Here is a 14,098-nt window from a genome sequence, read left to right on the forward strand (position 1 = left end):
TGGAAGATGACACTCTTAACATACCAACTATAATCAAGGCTCAGAACTTTATAAGTTGTTGGGATGGATATGCTCCATTATTGACATTATGTTATAATATTTAATGGCCTCTATTTGTAAGATGTGTGTCTGTGCTAAGGATTATGTATGGACAAAGTGCAGGAAATCCTTGAGGGAGCCTCCTGCATGAAGATTGAATTGAGGTCATCATCTGATGGGTGGAATACTATAAACAATCAGGCTAAATAGTCTTTAATCTACACAATAATTTGGGAAAATACAATAATCGTTTTCTAACAAAACTAAACTATAAAACATGATTTTTATGCTAATTTGGACAAAACTCAATATTACCCTTGAACAAGAGAAAACATTTTAATGCTTTAAAGAAATATTTTATCTTTAAATTATAGGTTTGATCTGCAAAGTAGTAATTGTAGATCTATTGTGATTTTAGAAATAATTGACGATTTGAAGAAACCAGTTTACATAGTGAAACATAATTATCTACTACTGGTACTTAGAGATCAATTATGTGAAGCCTTCATCTTTTGGAAAGGTTAACATGCACTATGTCCTCATCCAAAGGGGATTTTAGTACTAAATACATATTAAAATTTGTATATTTGGCATTATGTAAGCACCTTCTCTAAGGCCTGACCTTCTGACACCACCACATTGTATGAAATAGTGTCAGTTGTGAAAACATGTGTTGTTTGACAGCCATTAAAAGGTCCAATGTTTTTTTTTCCTCCCAAATCATTTTTCTTAAGATATTGAAAATATATTTTTTCTTAAAATAATTCTTATATAATGATACGAAAAGTGATTCTTGTGCTTCTACTTTTGGTTGATGTCACTCTACAATCATTATTTCCAATAAAAATGATTGACTAAGTGACTGACATAGGAGTAAAACGTTGTGTCATTGTGGTTGGACTAGCCCATGGGCACTGTAGATGAGGCTTGTTATATGAGAAAAAGGATACTTATCTGAAAAAATAACAATAAGATCCTTTTGTGTTCATCCAGAAATATAATAAGGAATATCAATATTTTACTAAATTATAAAGATAAATTTATTATGGAGTTAATATTTAAGCCCAGGTCTCCTAACTTCTAGATATATATTTCTTTTAAATAACCAACTTGAAATTTTCTTAGGCAAATTAATATAATATAATCTAAAGGTATTCTAATTCAAAAGGAAATTATACACCAAAAGACAGTTTGAAGATTTGAAACTCTGAAACTACTAGGAAAAAAAAAACATGATGAAAATGTTCCACAAAATTGGTGTGGGCAGTGCTTTCTTTGAATGTTACTTCACAATCTTAGACAAAAAAATATGAATAAATAAATAAAAATACGTGGGATGATACCAAACTAAAACCTTCTGCACAGCAAAGGAAACAGAATGAAGAGACAACCTACAGAGAGGGATAAAACATTTGGAAACTCCACATCTGATAAAGCATTAATACAGAAAATATGTAAGGAAGTCAACAATACAATAGCAAGATAACAACCAAATTTATAAAGAGAAAGGGAGCTAAATAGACATTTCTCAAAAGAAGATATTCAAATGTCATATATATGGATGTAAGACAAAATGCTCATGATGCCTAATAATCGGGAAAATGTAAACCAAAACCACAGTGATATATAACTTTACCTATGTTAAAAGACAAAAGATAATTTTTTGCAATGATGCATGTAACCCTTTAACACTATATGTGGAACTATAAATTAATAGATTAGTCCCCTATATCTGCAAGGGCTATGTCCCCAAATCCCCAATGGATGCCTGAAACCACAGATAGTACAGAGCCTCTGTATACTATTTTTCTTATGCATATGTAACTATAAAAAGTTTAATTTATAAATTAAGCACAGTAAAAGATGAACAAAACTAACTTCTTATCAAATGAACAACTATAGCTGTTTATTATAAAAAATTTCTCACATTATTTTCCTTGTGCTTTGGGGGCCATCATTAAATTATTTGAGCACAAGAACTGCAGTACTGTGACAGTCAATCTCATATCCAAGCTAGCAAGTATACCACTAATAGAGTGGTAGCATCTACAGCATGGAGATGCTGGACAAGGGGATAATTCATATCTGGGGTGGATTGAGGAGGACTGGACAAAATTTCATTAATCTGCTGAGAATGGTGAGAAATTTAAAATTTATGAGTTGTTTATTTCTGGCATTTCCCATCTAACATTTTTGACCTCTGATTGACTGTGGGAAACTGAAACCATGAAAATCAAAACCTCAAATCAGGGGACTGTTGTACAGCCCTAATGAAAAAAAGTATGAAGTGTCCTAATTTTTTAAAATAGAGCTACTATATGATCTAGTGATTATACTACTGGATATCTAAAGGATATCCATCTATGAACAAGATATCAACACTCCCATATTTATTGCAGAACTATTCACATAGCTAAGATGTGGAATTAAAGTGTGTCCAATAATTAATGAATGGATAGATTAAATTTAGTATATAATCCAGTGGTAAAATATGCAACCATAAAAAGAAATCCTGTTATTTGCAGCAACATGTAAATATTTCTGTTAAATTAAATAAGCAAGGCACAGAAAGACCGATTCCTAATGATCTCACTCAAATATGGGACCTAAAAAAGTTGATTTCAAAAGTAGAAAGCAGAATACTGGTTGCTGGAGAATGGGGTGATGGGAATGGGATGGAGGTTAGGGAAATGATGGCCAAAGGATAGTTAATTAAATTTAGACAGGAAGGCCAAGTACAATGAATCTATTGTATAGCATGACAACTATGGTCAATGGAAATATGTTGTACTCTTTTGTTTGTTTTTGGGTTTGGTATGGGGAATTGAACCCAGAGGTGCTTAACTACTGAGTCACATCCCCAGCACATTTTATTTTTAATTTTGAGACATGGTCTCACTGAGTTGGTCAGGGCCTTGCTAAGTTACTGAGGCTGGCTTTGAATTTGCAATCCTCCTGCCTCAGCCTTCTGAGCTCCTGGAATTATAAGCATGCCCAATTGTATTGTATAATTATTTTTTTTTTTATAATTTCATTTGCTCATTTTAGTATACATGACAATAGATTCTATTTTGGTATATTTATAAAAACATGGAATATATTTTATTCTAATCAGGTCCCAGGTCTTATGGATTTACACAATGTTGAGATTTACTGTGGTGTATTTGCATACAAAGTTATATCAGATTCATTCCACTGTCCTTTCTATTTCTATTCTCCTCTCCTTTTCCTTCATTCCCCTTTGTCTAATCCACTGAACTATTCTTCCACTCCCTCTATCTTGTTGTGTGATAGCATCCACATATCAGAGAGAGAATTCTACCTTTGGTTTTTGATTGGCTTATTTCACTTAGCATGATAGCATTCAGATCCTTCCATTTACTGGCAAATGTCATAAAGTTGTTCTTCATGGCCAAGTGATATTCCAGTGTGCATGTATACCACATTATCTTTATCCATTCATCTGTTGAAGGGCATGTTGGAGTGCTGAGCCTATATTTTTTCTAGTATGTTTCTGGTCTAATAACCTAGGTCCTTGACCCACTTTGAGTTGAGTTTTGTGAAGGGTGAGAGATAGGAGTTTAATTTAATTTTGCTACATATGAATTTCCAGTTTTCCCAGCACTATTTGTTAAAGAGACTATCATTTTCCAATGCATGTTTTTGGCACCTTTGTCTAGTATGAGACAGCTAGCTATATCTGTGTGGACTTTTCTCTATGTCTTCTATTTTCCTCCATTGGTCTTCATGTCTTTTTTTTTGGCGCCAATAAAATGCTGTTATATTACTCTAGCTCTGTAGTATAATTGAAGTTCTGGTATTATGATGCCTCCAGCTTCACTTTTATCCCTAAATATCATTTTGGCTATTTTGGCCCACTTTTTTTTTAAAAAAATGAATTTTTTTTACTCTTTTTTCTATTTCTATGAAGAAAGAAATTGGAATTTTAATATGAATTGCATTAAATCTATATAGTGCTTTGGTAGTATGTCCCTTTTGACAGCATTAATTCTGCCTATCCAAGACCATGGGAGATTTTTCCATCTTCTAAGGTCTCAGTAATTTCTTTCTTTAGTGTTCTGTAGTTATCATTGTAGAGGTCTTTCACCTTTTTTATTAGAATCACTCCTAAGGCTTGTGTTTTGTTAGTTTGTTTTGAGGCTATTGTGAAAAGGTTAGTGGTTTTTTTTTTTTAATTTCTCTTTCAGCTGATTCATCATTGACTTATAGGAACACAATTGATTTGTGGTTGTTAATTTTACATCCTACTACTTTGCTGAATTCATTTATGAGTTCTGGAAATTTTTCTGGTGGAGTTTTTTGGGTCTTCAAAATGTCATGGGCCAACAGAAATAGTTTGAGTTCTTCTTTTCCTATTTATATCCTTCTACTTTCTTTCTTTTGCCTTTTTGCTCTGGCTTCATTTTCAAAGTCTGTGTTGAATAGAAGTAGTAAACGAGGGCATCCCTTGTTCTAGTTTTTGAGAGAATGCTTTAATTTTATTTTTTTTTTCTGTTTAGAGTACTGTTTGCCTTGGGTTTGATGCATATAGCTTTTAAAATGTTGAAGTATGTTTCTGCTATCACTAGTTTTTATAGTATTTTGAGTATGAATGGATGCTAAATTTTGTCAAATATTTTTATGCATTTATTGAGATAATCATGTGTTTCTTTAAGTCTATTTCTTTATTTCCATATATTGAACCAATCTTGCATCCTTGGGATGAAACCCACTTGATCATAGTGCACTGTCTTTGTAATGTGTTGTTCTATGCAATTTGCCTGCATTTTATTAAGAATTTTTGTATATATTCATGAGGGATATTGGTCTGAAGTTTTCTTTTCTTGATGTACCTTTGTCTGATTTTGATATCAGGGTGACACTAGCTTCATAGAATGAGTTTGGAAGGGTTCCTTCTTTTCTGTTTCATGGAATAATTTGAGGAAGATTGGTGTTAGTTCATCTTTTAAGGTCTGGTAGAATTTGGCGAAGAATCCATTTGTCCCTAGTTTTTTGTTTTGTTTTTTTTTTTGGTATAATTTTGATGGCATCTTCAATCTCATGAGTTGAAATTACTCTGTTTAAATTAGTATGTTCTCCTGATTAAATTTGAGTAGATCATATGTCTCTAGAAATTTCTGGAGGTCATCAAGATCTTCTATTTTATTGGAGTGTAAATTTTCAAAAATAGTTCCTGAGTATCCTCTGTAATTTCAGTAGTGTCCATGATGATATTTCCTTTTTCTTCACAAACTTTAGTATTTTTAGTTTTTTCCCTCTTTCTTTTTAATTAGTTATACATGACAGTAGAATGCATTTAGGAACTTTGATATATTATACAGATATGGGATATAATTTCTCACTTTTCTGAGTGTACATGTTGTAGAATCATATTGGTCTTGCAGTCACATATGCACAAAGTAATAATGTCTGTATCATTCTACCAGCTTTTCTAGCCCAACATCCTCTCCCCTTCCCTCCCATCACTTCACCTAATCTAAAATAACGCTATCCTTCTCTAGTGCCACCCGATTTATTGTGAGTTAGCATCTGCATATTAGAGAAAACATTCTGCCTTTGGTTTTTGGGGGATTGTCTTATTTCGATTTGCATGATATTCTCCAACTCCATGTGGTTCTTTATAATAATCTCTATCTCTTTATTGAAGTGAACTTTCACTGCCAATATTTTCTTACTGTTGTACTCCTTCCATGGTATTTTACCTTGCAGATCAGTTTAACTATAAGTTTTCTGAATTCCTTCTGTGACATTTCATCCACTGTGGTATCACTGGATTCTATTCTTGAGGCATTTTTGTTTGATTAAGATGGTTTGTTCCTTTGCTTTTTTATCTTTTTTGTGTGTCTACTCATTTATCTGTATGATCCTGAAGTTGCAGAACTTTTACTCTATGAACTTCTAGTGTCCCTGAAGTTTTGTGGTACCTCAAGTTGTAGGGGTTTACAAATAATAACAACCATCAACGCAAAGAGTATACAGCATTTAACTAAATACGTAGTTCCTATTATGATATCTATAATGGTAATTGAAACAGTAATCAGCAGTGGTAAGGTAAGCAATTTCCAATAGTAAAAAAAAATAGTAAGTTTACAAAAGGGTTTGCTATTTCAAAATTTGAAGAGAGAGAATGCAGAAGAGATGTAGAATGTTATAAATGAGGAAAAGAGAAAGTAGAAGAAAAAAATTAAAGGAAGTGAAAGAGATAACAATAGAATTTGGTTATTAGCAAAATAAAATTGAGAAAGAGAACTTAGAGAAATAGTCAAGTGGAAAGATAATATAGAAAAACACAAAAATACACTAAAAATCCTAGACCTCAAAATACAAGAGTCATAAAAATAACTACATTTAAAAATGCTAGAAATGAATGAGAACATAAGACCAATACATGTATATATAAATGTCCATGAATCATTCAGCACACTATCAAGAGAGAAAGAGAAAACAAGAAAGAAGAGAGGAAAAAAAATAAAAAAGTTTCTTGATGAAAAATTAAGGAATTGTTTTTGTTGTAGTGATCAAAAATTGTCAATAATAGTATATGGGGGCTGTCTACTCCCAAGTGTCTTTCTTTGCATTTTTTTTCTTGAGGTATGTATTGGGTACAAGAGAGTAGTTAAGATCTTCCTTTTTTTGTATCGTTTGTCAAGTTGGTGGTTGGAGTTCAAAAATCCTTGGCTTCTCTTCTGGGCAGTATGAGGTGGGGCACTTTGGAGAGTTTTGTCTGCTCCCTTCTTAAGATGGGGTTGATGTAGAGCTTCATGAGAGGAGTTTCTGAAGTTGGAACTCCTGATGCTATTAAATCCACTTTACTCAATATGTAATATCTTTAGGATTAGTCTGTCTCCCATGCTTTTTTGGAGTGTTGATTGGTCTGACGATTTTAAATCAGCACCTCTCCAGAGCCTGGCAGCTTCTGATCCATGCTGGGAGTCTATACCCCAGGAGTCTCCCTTGGGTTCTACTAGTTTGGTAAGGGAGCCAATCCTTCACCCCTTAGCCTTCCATGGTTTCCATTCTTCCCAGTCTCCTGGACTCAGTCCCCATGGGCATGTTCATTCCCACCCACCTGATCGAATTCTCAGCCACCCCCACTGGTCCTGGGATCTCTCTGGTCTGAAAGTCTCTTATTTCCCTTGGTAAAACACTGTCTGCACCTGATTTCTCCTGATTTTCTAGTCACACTCTGAGTCACATGACAGGCCTCTGCTTACAGGTCTGGACACTTTGACTTGTTCCTATAGCCACCAGCTACCACAGTGTGGCAGAACAATAGGTCTCTGCTTCTGTTCTCCACAGATAACTGGGAGACACACAGCAGGAGGATATAGTGTAGCTCACCCACTGGATCAGTCCCATAATGTCCTTTGGATCTCTGGTTTCTCCGTATTCAGACACACTATGGTGCTACCTGAAATGCATGTTTTCTTAGTCACCCTCTCCAATTTTGCCTGCAGTGAATTTGCTCCAGTGGTGGACACCAGCGAAGTTGTTTTCTTTTTTATTTTATTTTCTGAGTCTCTACAGTGTTCTGAGAGTCCAGTATTAAATCTCAGTAAAATCCTTCTTTTCACCCACCTCATTGAGAAGTTATTTATCCACTTTCCTGGTTTCACACCACAGATCAGCTTGAAAAACAACCTCCTCTATTCCACTGTCTTCGCCACTGGCTATATTGTATTCTGAAAAACTCCAAAGAGTGGCTATTACATGTTCTCACTACAAAAATGACAATGTTGTGAATTAATGAATTGTTAATTAATTGCATTTAACCATCCCACAGTGTGCTTCAGAATAACTTGTTTTACATGGTAAAGACATACAATTTTATCTGTCAATTAAAAAATAGAAACAAAACTCACTTTGAAACATTCTATTCAATCCAGTTTGCTCGATATATAATGTCTTTATAACAACAGTGGTACCTTATGGTAAATTTCTTAGCAATTATAAAACACTTTTTAAATAGAAAATTTAGTATCGGTGTATTAGTTTCCTCTTTCTGCACACATACACCAAAATACCACAAACTTAGATGTTTGAAATACTATGCTTTTTCCAAATCACAGTTATCCTTTTGAGTTGCCTAATTTAAAAATAAAGTTAGGCAGGGTACAGTGGTGTACTCCCTTAATCCCAGAACTTCAGGAACCTGAGGCAGGAGAATCACAAGTTCAAAGCCAGCCTCAGCAATTTAGCAAAGCCCTGCCTCAAAATTAAAAAATAAATAAAAGGACTAAGGATGAAACTCAGTGCTTGAACTCCTCTGGGTACAATCCCCAGTACAAAAATTTCTTTGGACTTCTTAGGCCACTGGAACCAGTGAGCCAAAATGCCAATGTAGCAAACTGTATACATCAGATTTGGTATGACTTAGTTTTCAGTCTGAACAATATTCAATGAAGAGAGGTATTCGGAAGACAGATATCACATGAAATATTGAAAAACGTCATTCTGTCACTGAGGTAGGCAAGAAAAAAATGAAACAGTAAAAATTTGTATAGAAATATTTTTATATAAAAGCTGGGACATTGTATATCAAAATTTAAAATCATTGAGAGAGATTTTTTAATCAACCTATATTTAAAATCAGATATCATACCTGATTTCTGATTTTAAAGATATCATACCTATCAAACCCAAGAAGAAAGAGATTCTTCCATATGTGAACTTACAAAAAAAATTAACCTATATCTGTGTTTCGATAATTTTAAGGCAAGTACAAGCAATTAGACATCTTTAAAGGTCATATTGATAGGTTCATCATATTCCCCAATTATGATAATTTACCTATTTTAGAAGCCTATTTACATAACTAATAGAATTGCTTTAAATTTGAGATTAAGGGTAGAAATAGTACAAGTAGAGTAAAATTAAACTTTTCCAGTTATTTTTCAATTACAAAAGAAAAAAATTGTAGACTGTGCTTATTCAATTGACATGTGTAATCACCACACACACATCTACAAGGTTTTATTAGAGCTTAACTATACATTTTTAAAATGTCATTTACTTTCTACTTTTTACTCTTTTATGGTGCCTGTTTTCCTTATTCTAATGTTCATGTTTTGAATAAGACTTCTAATGCTGTATATTTTCCCTTCTTGTTTGTTCATTAAATTGAATCTTGGTGATGTTTTGGAACATACTATATCATACTATATTAGTTTTTTTTTTTTTTTTTACTTACCTGTTTGTTTTTACATTTGTTTTTTTCTATTTTTTTCATGTTCTTTTTCCATAGAGGTTTAAACCTTATGTTTACTTTGGGTATGATCAGTAAATTATTTTTTCTATTTAGTTGAAGAAGTACAAACTTACTGAAGCAAAAGATTGGGTATTTTTCTAGGAAAATATGAAGTATAAAATATTATTACTGTTAATGGTAGACAACACTGTCCCTGTCCTTTGTTAAGAGCATCTCAATTTTGCCCAGGTTTTTGAACTAATAGCACACTTCTCAAGGAGGACTAATCATCCTTTGGGTCCATCCAGACGATAATTTGTAAATAAATAAAACCACCATTATAATTCAAACCTTTTTCAATAACTAGATTTGGGCTAGTCTTTTGAAAAATTTTTAGGTAATGATATGTATGGAAATTTGCTGAGTGCCTCTAGGAAAAATTTTCTTTTCTGAAAAAATAGTGTTGCAGAAAGAAGGAACATTTTTCTGCCCAGCATCTTTCTGTCTGAAAAGTGTGCTACTATGTGAAGATTTGAAGGAAAATTCTAGAAATGTGTAGATCAAAAGCCATGACAGCACTGAGCCATTGGGACAATTGAAGCCCACTTTCAGACTTTGTATCCAAGGAAAAAAATTCTTAGTGTTTAAATCATCTTTAGTCTAATATCATGTTATATGCATTCAAAAGCATTCTTAATTGAAATAGTGTATTTTAAAATTTTTATTTTCTTTTTATTTATCTTATAAAAGTAATTAAAAATCTAGTAGATCATAATCCTGCTTTTTAGGTAATAAAAAGGAGAGTTGTTTCATATATTAAAAAGAGATAAAGAACAATGGGGCATCTATGTATATCAAACAAAACATTCTCAAGTACAAGAATCAAATAGTCCACAATACAATAATACAGGGTGACTTTAGTATACCTCTCTCACCACTGGATAGATCTTCCAAACAAAAGCTAAATAAAGAAACTATAGTACTCAATAAAACAATCAATAATTTGGACTTAACAGACATATATAGAATATTCTATTCATCAACAAGCAAATACAATTTCTTCTCAGCAACACATGCACCCTTCTCCAAAATAGACCATATGTTATGTCACAAAGCAAGTCTTAGCAAATACAAAGAGAGAGAGACAGGGGGGGGGCTACCTTACATTCTATATGAACATAATGGAATGAAATTAGAAATAAATGATAAAATTTTTAAAAAATAGAAGCTACTCCAACACCTGGAGACTAAATAATATGGTATTGAATGACCCATTGATAACAAAATACATCAGAGAAGATATAAAAATATTCTTAGAGATAAATGAGAACTCTGATACAACTTATCAAAATCTCTGGGACACTATGAAGGCAGTGCTAAGAGGAAAGTTCATTGCATTAAGGTCATTCATTAAAAAAAGAAAAAGTAACAAATGACTTTAGAAAATGGAAGAACTTGTCATTAAATCTCAAAGTCCTAGAAAAAAATAGAAGACAAAAAAATAAAATCTGGTCTGAATTCAATGAAATTGAAACAAAAGAATCAATTTTTAAAAATTGACAAAACTCAAAGCAGGTTTAATGAAAAATTAAATAAAACTGACAAACACCTAGGCACCCAAATGAAAAGAAGGAGAGAGACAACTCAAATTACTAAATTCATGATGAAAAAGGAAATATCACAAGAGACACTATTAATGTACAGATGATAATTAGAAACTACTTTGAAAATGTATACTCTAGTAAAATAGAAAAATTTGAAGACACTGACAAATTTCTAGAGGCATGTTATCAACCCAAACTGAGTCAGGAGGACATATACAATTTTAACAGTTAAATTTCAAGCAAGGAAATAGAAAATGCCATCAAAAGCCTACAAATCAAGAGAATCCTAGGACCAAAGAGATTCACAGCTGAATTCTATAAGACCTACAAAGAAAAATTAATACAAATACTCCTAAAATTATTCTGTGATATAGAAAAAGGAGGGAACCCTTCCAAACTAATTCTATGTGGCTAGTATCATCCTGAAACTAAAAGCAGACAGAGACACATTAAAGAAAGAAACTTTCAGACCAATATCCATAATGAATACAGATGCAAAAATTCTCAAAAATAGTGCACCATGATCAAGTGGGGTTCATTCTAGGGATGCAAGTTTAGATCAATATATGGAAATCAATAAACATAATCATCATATCAATATTTTAAAGATAAGAATCATATGATCATATCAACTAATACAGAGAAAGAATTTGACCAAATACAGCACACTTTCATGTTCAAAGAACTAGAAAAACTAGAGATAGTAGAAACATCCTTCAACATTGTAATAGCTATCTATGCTAAACCCAAGGTTAACATCATTCTAAATGAAGAAAAATCGGAAGCATTCCCTCTAAAAACTGGAACAAGACAGGAATGCCCTGTTTCACCAATTCTATTCAACATAGTATTTGAAACTCTAGCCAGAGCAATAAGAGGGAAGAAAGAAATTAAATATGAATAGGGAATGAAGAACTCAAACTATCATTATTTGCCTACAACATGATTCTGTACTTACTTAGAAGATCCAAAAACTCTACCAGAAAACTTCTAGAATTAATAAATGAATTCAGCAAAATGGCAGGATAAAAAATCAATACCCATAAATCAGTGCATTTCTCTACATCAATAATGAATCCTCTGAAAGTTAAATTAAGAAAACAGCCTCATTCACAATAGCTTCAAAAACTACAAAATATTTGATAATTAATTTAACAAAAGAGGTGAAAGACCTCTACAATGAAAACTATAGAATATTAAAAAAAGAAATAGAAGAAGGCCTTAGAAGATGTAGAAATCACCCATGCTCTTGGACGGGCAAAATTAATATTGTCAAAATGGCCATAATACCCAAAACTCTGTACAGATTCTATTCAATTCCAATTAAAATTCCAAAATCATTCCTTATATAAATATAAAAAGAAATCATGAATTTATTTGGAAAAATAACAGACCCAGAATAGCCAAAACAATCCTTAGCCAGAAGAGTGAAGCAGGAGTCATCCCAATACCAGACCTTAAGCTATAATACAAAGCTATGGTAACCAAAACATCATGGTGTTGGCACCAAAATAGACATGTAGAAAAATGGTACAGAATAGTCGGCACAAAGACTAACCCACAAAAATACAATTATCTTATCTTAGACAAAGGTGCCAAAAACATACATTGGAGAAAAGATAGCCTCTTTAACAAAAGGTGCTGGGAAAACTGGAAATCCATATGCAACAAAATGAAACTAAACCCCTATCACTCACCATGCACAAAACTCAACTCAAAATGCATCAAGGACCTAAGAATTAAACCAGAGACCCTTCATCTAATAGAAGAAAAAGTAGACTTAAATCTCTATCATGTCAGATTAGGCCCCATCTTCCTTAATAAGGCTCTTATAAGCACACTAATTAAAATGAAGAATCAAAAAATGGGATGGATGCAAATTAAAAAGCTTTTTCTCAGCAAAAGAAGCAATCATGAGGTGAAGAGAGAGCCTAAATTTTGGGAGCAAATTTTGTCCACACACACATCAGAGAACTAACTTCCAGGACATATAAAGAACTCAAAAATCTTAACACCAAAGAAACAAACAACCCAATCAATAAAGGGGCTAAGAAGCAGAACAGACACTTCTCAGAAGAAGATATACAATTAATCAATAAATATATGAAAAAATGTTCAACATCTCTAGTAATTAGAGAAATGCAAATCAAAACTACTCTGAGGTTTCATCTCACTCCAGTCAGAATGGCAGTTGTCAATAATACAAACAACAATAAGTTTTGCTAAGGATGAGGGGGGAAAGGCAACCTCATATATTGTTGGTGGGACTGAACATTTTTGCAGCCAATCTGGAAAGCAGTATGGAAATTCCCTAGAAAACTTGGAATGGAACTACCAGTTGACCCAGTTATCCCACTCCTTGGTGTATAACCAAAGGACCTAAAAACATCATTCTACAGTGATGCAGCCACATCACTGTTTATAGCAGTGCAATTCACAGTAGCTAAACTGTGGAACCAACCTAGATGCCCTTCAGTAGACGAATGGATAAATAAACTGTGGTGTATATACACAAGATAATATTTTTCAGCATTAAAATAGAATAAAATTATGGCATTTTCAGGTAAATGGAGTTGGAGAATATCAAGCTAAGCAAAGTAAGTCAATCCCTCCAAAAAATGAAAGGCCTAGTGTTCTCTCTGTTAAGTGGATGCTGATCCATAATGGGGTTGTTAAAGTGGGGGGTGGAGAATGGAGGAACTTTGATTAGGCCAAGAGGAGGGAGGAAAAGGGAGGGGAAATTGGTAGAAAAGATGGTGGAATGAGATGGACATCTACCCTAGGTACATGTATAACTGCACATATGGTGTGACTCTACTTCATGTACAACCAGAGAAATGAAAAGTTGTACTACATTTGTACACAATAAATAGAAATGTTTTCGGCTGTCATGTACAACTCATTAGAACTAATTAAAAAGAGAGAGCGAGTGAAAGAGAGAGAGAGAGAGAGAGAGAGAGAGAGAGAGAGAGAGAGAGAGAGAACCATTGAACGACAACTTCTGAGATGGAGGTGATGATGTGTAGTGTTAATTCAGTAGTAACCATTTACAAATATAAATTGATGTAAATTTAGGACGGAATTCTCCACACAAACTTGTGCTTTATAAAAATAACCTGAACACATAGTTTAAAATTCTGATCCAGGCCGAGTTGCAGCTACCTGTAAGCCCAGTGGCTTGGGAGGATCACAAGTTCAAAGCCAGCCTCAGCAATTTAGTGAGGTCCTAAGCAATTTACTGAGACCC

The sequence above is a fragment of the Ictidomys tridecemlineatus genome, chromosome Y (genome assembly GCF_052094955.1).
Source record: "Ictidomys tridecemlineatus isolate mIctTri1 chromosome Y, mIctTri1.hap1, whole genome shotgun sequence".
Lineage (NCBI taxonomy): Eukaryota > Metazoa > Chordata > Mammalia > Rodentia > Sciuridae > Ictidomys > Ictidomys tridecemlineatus.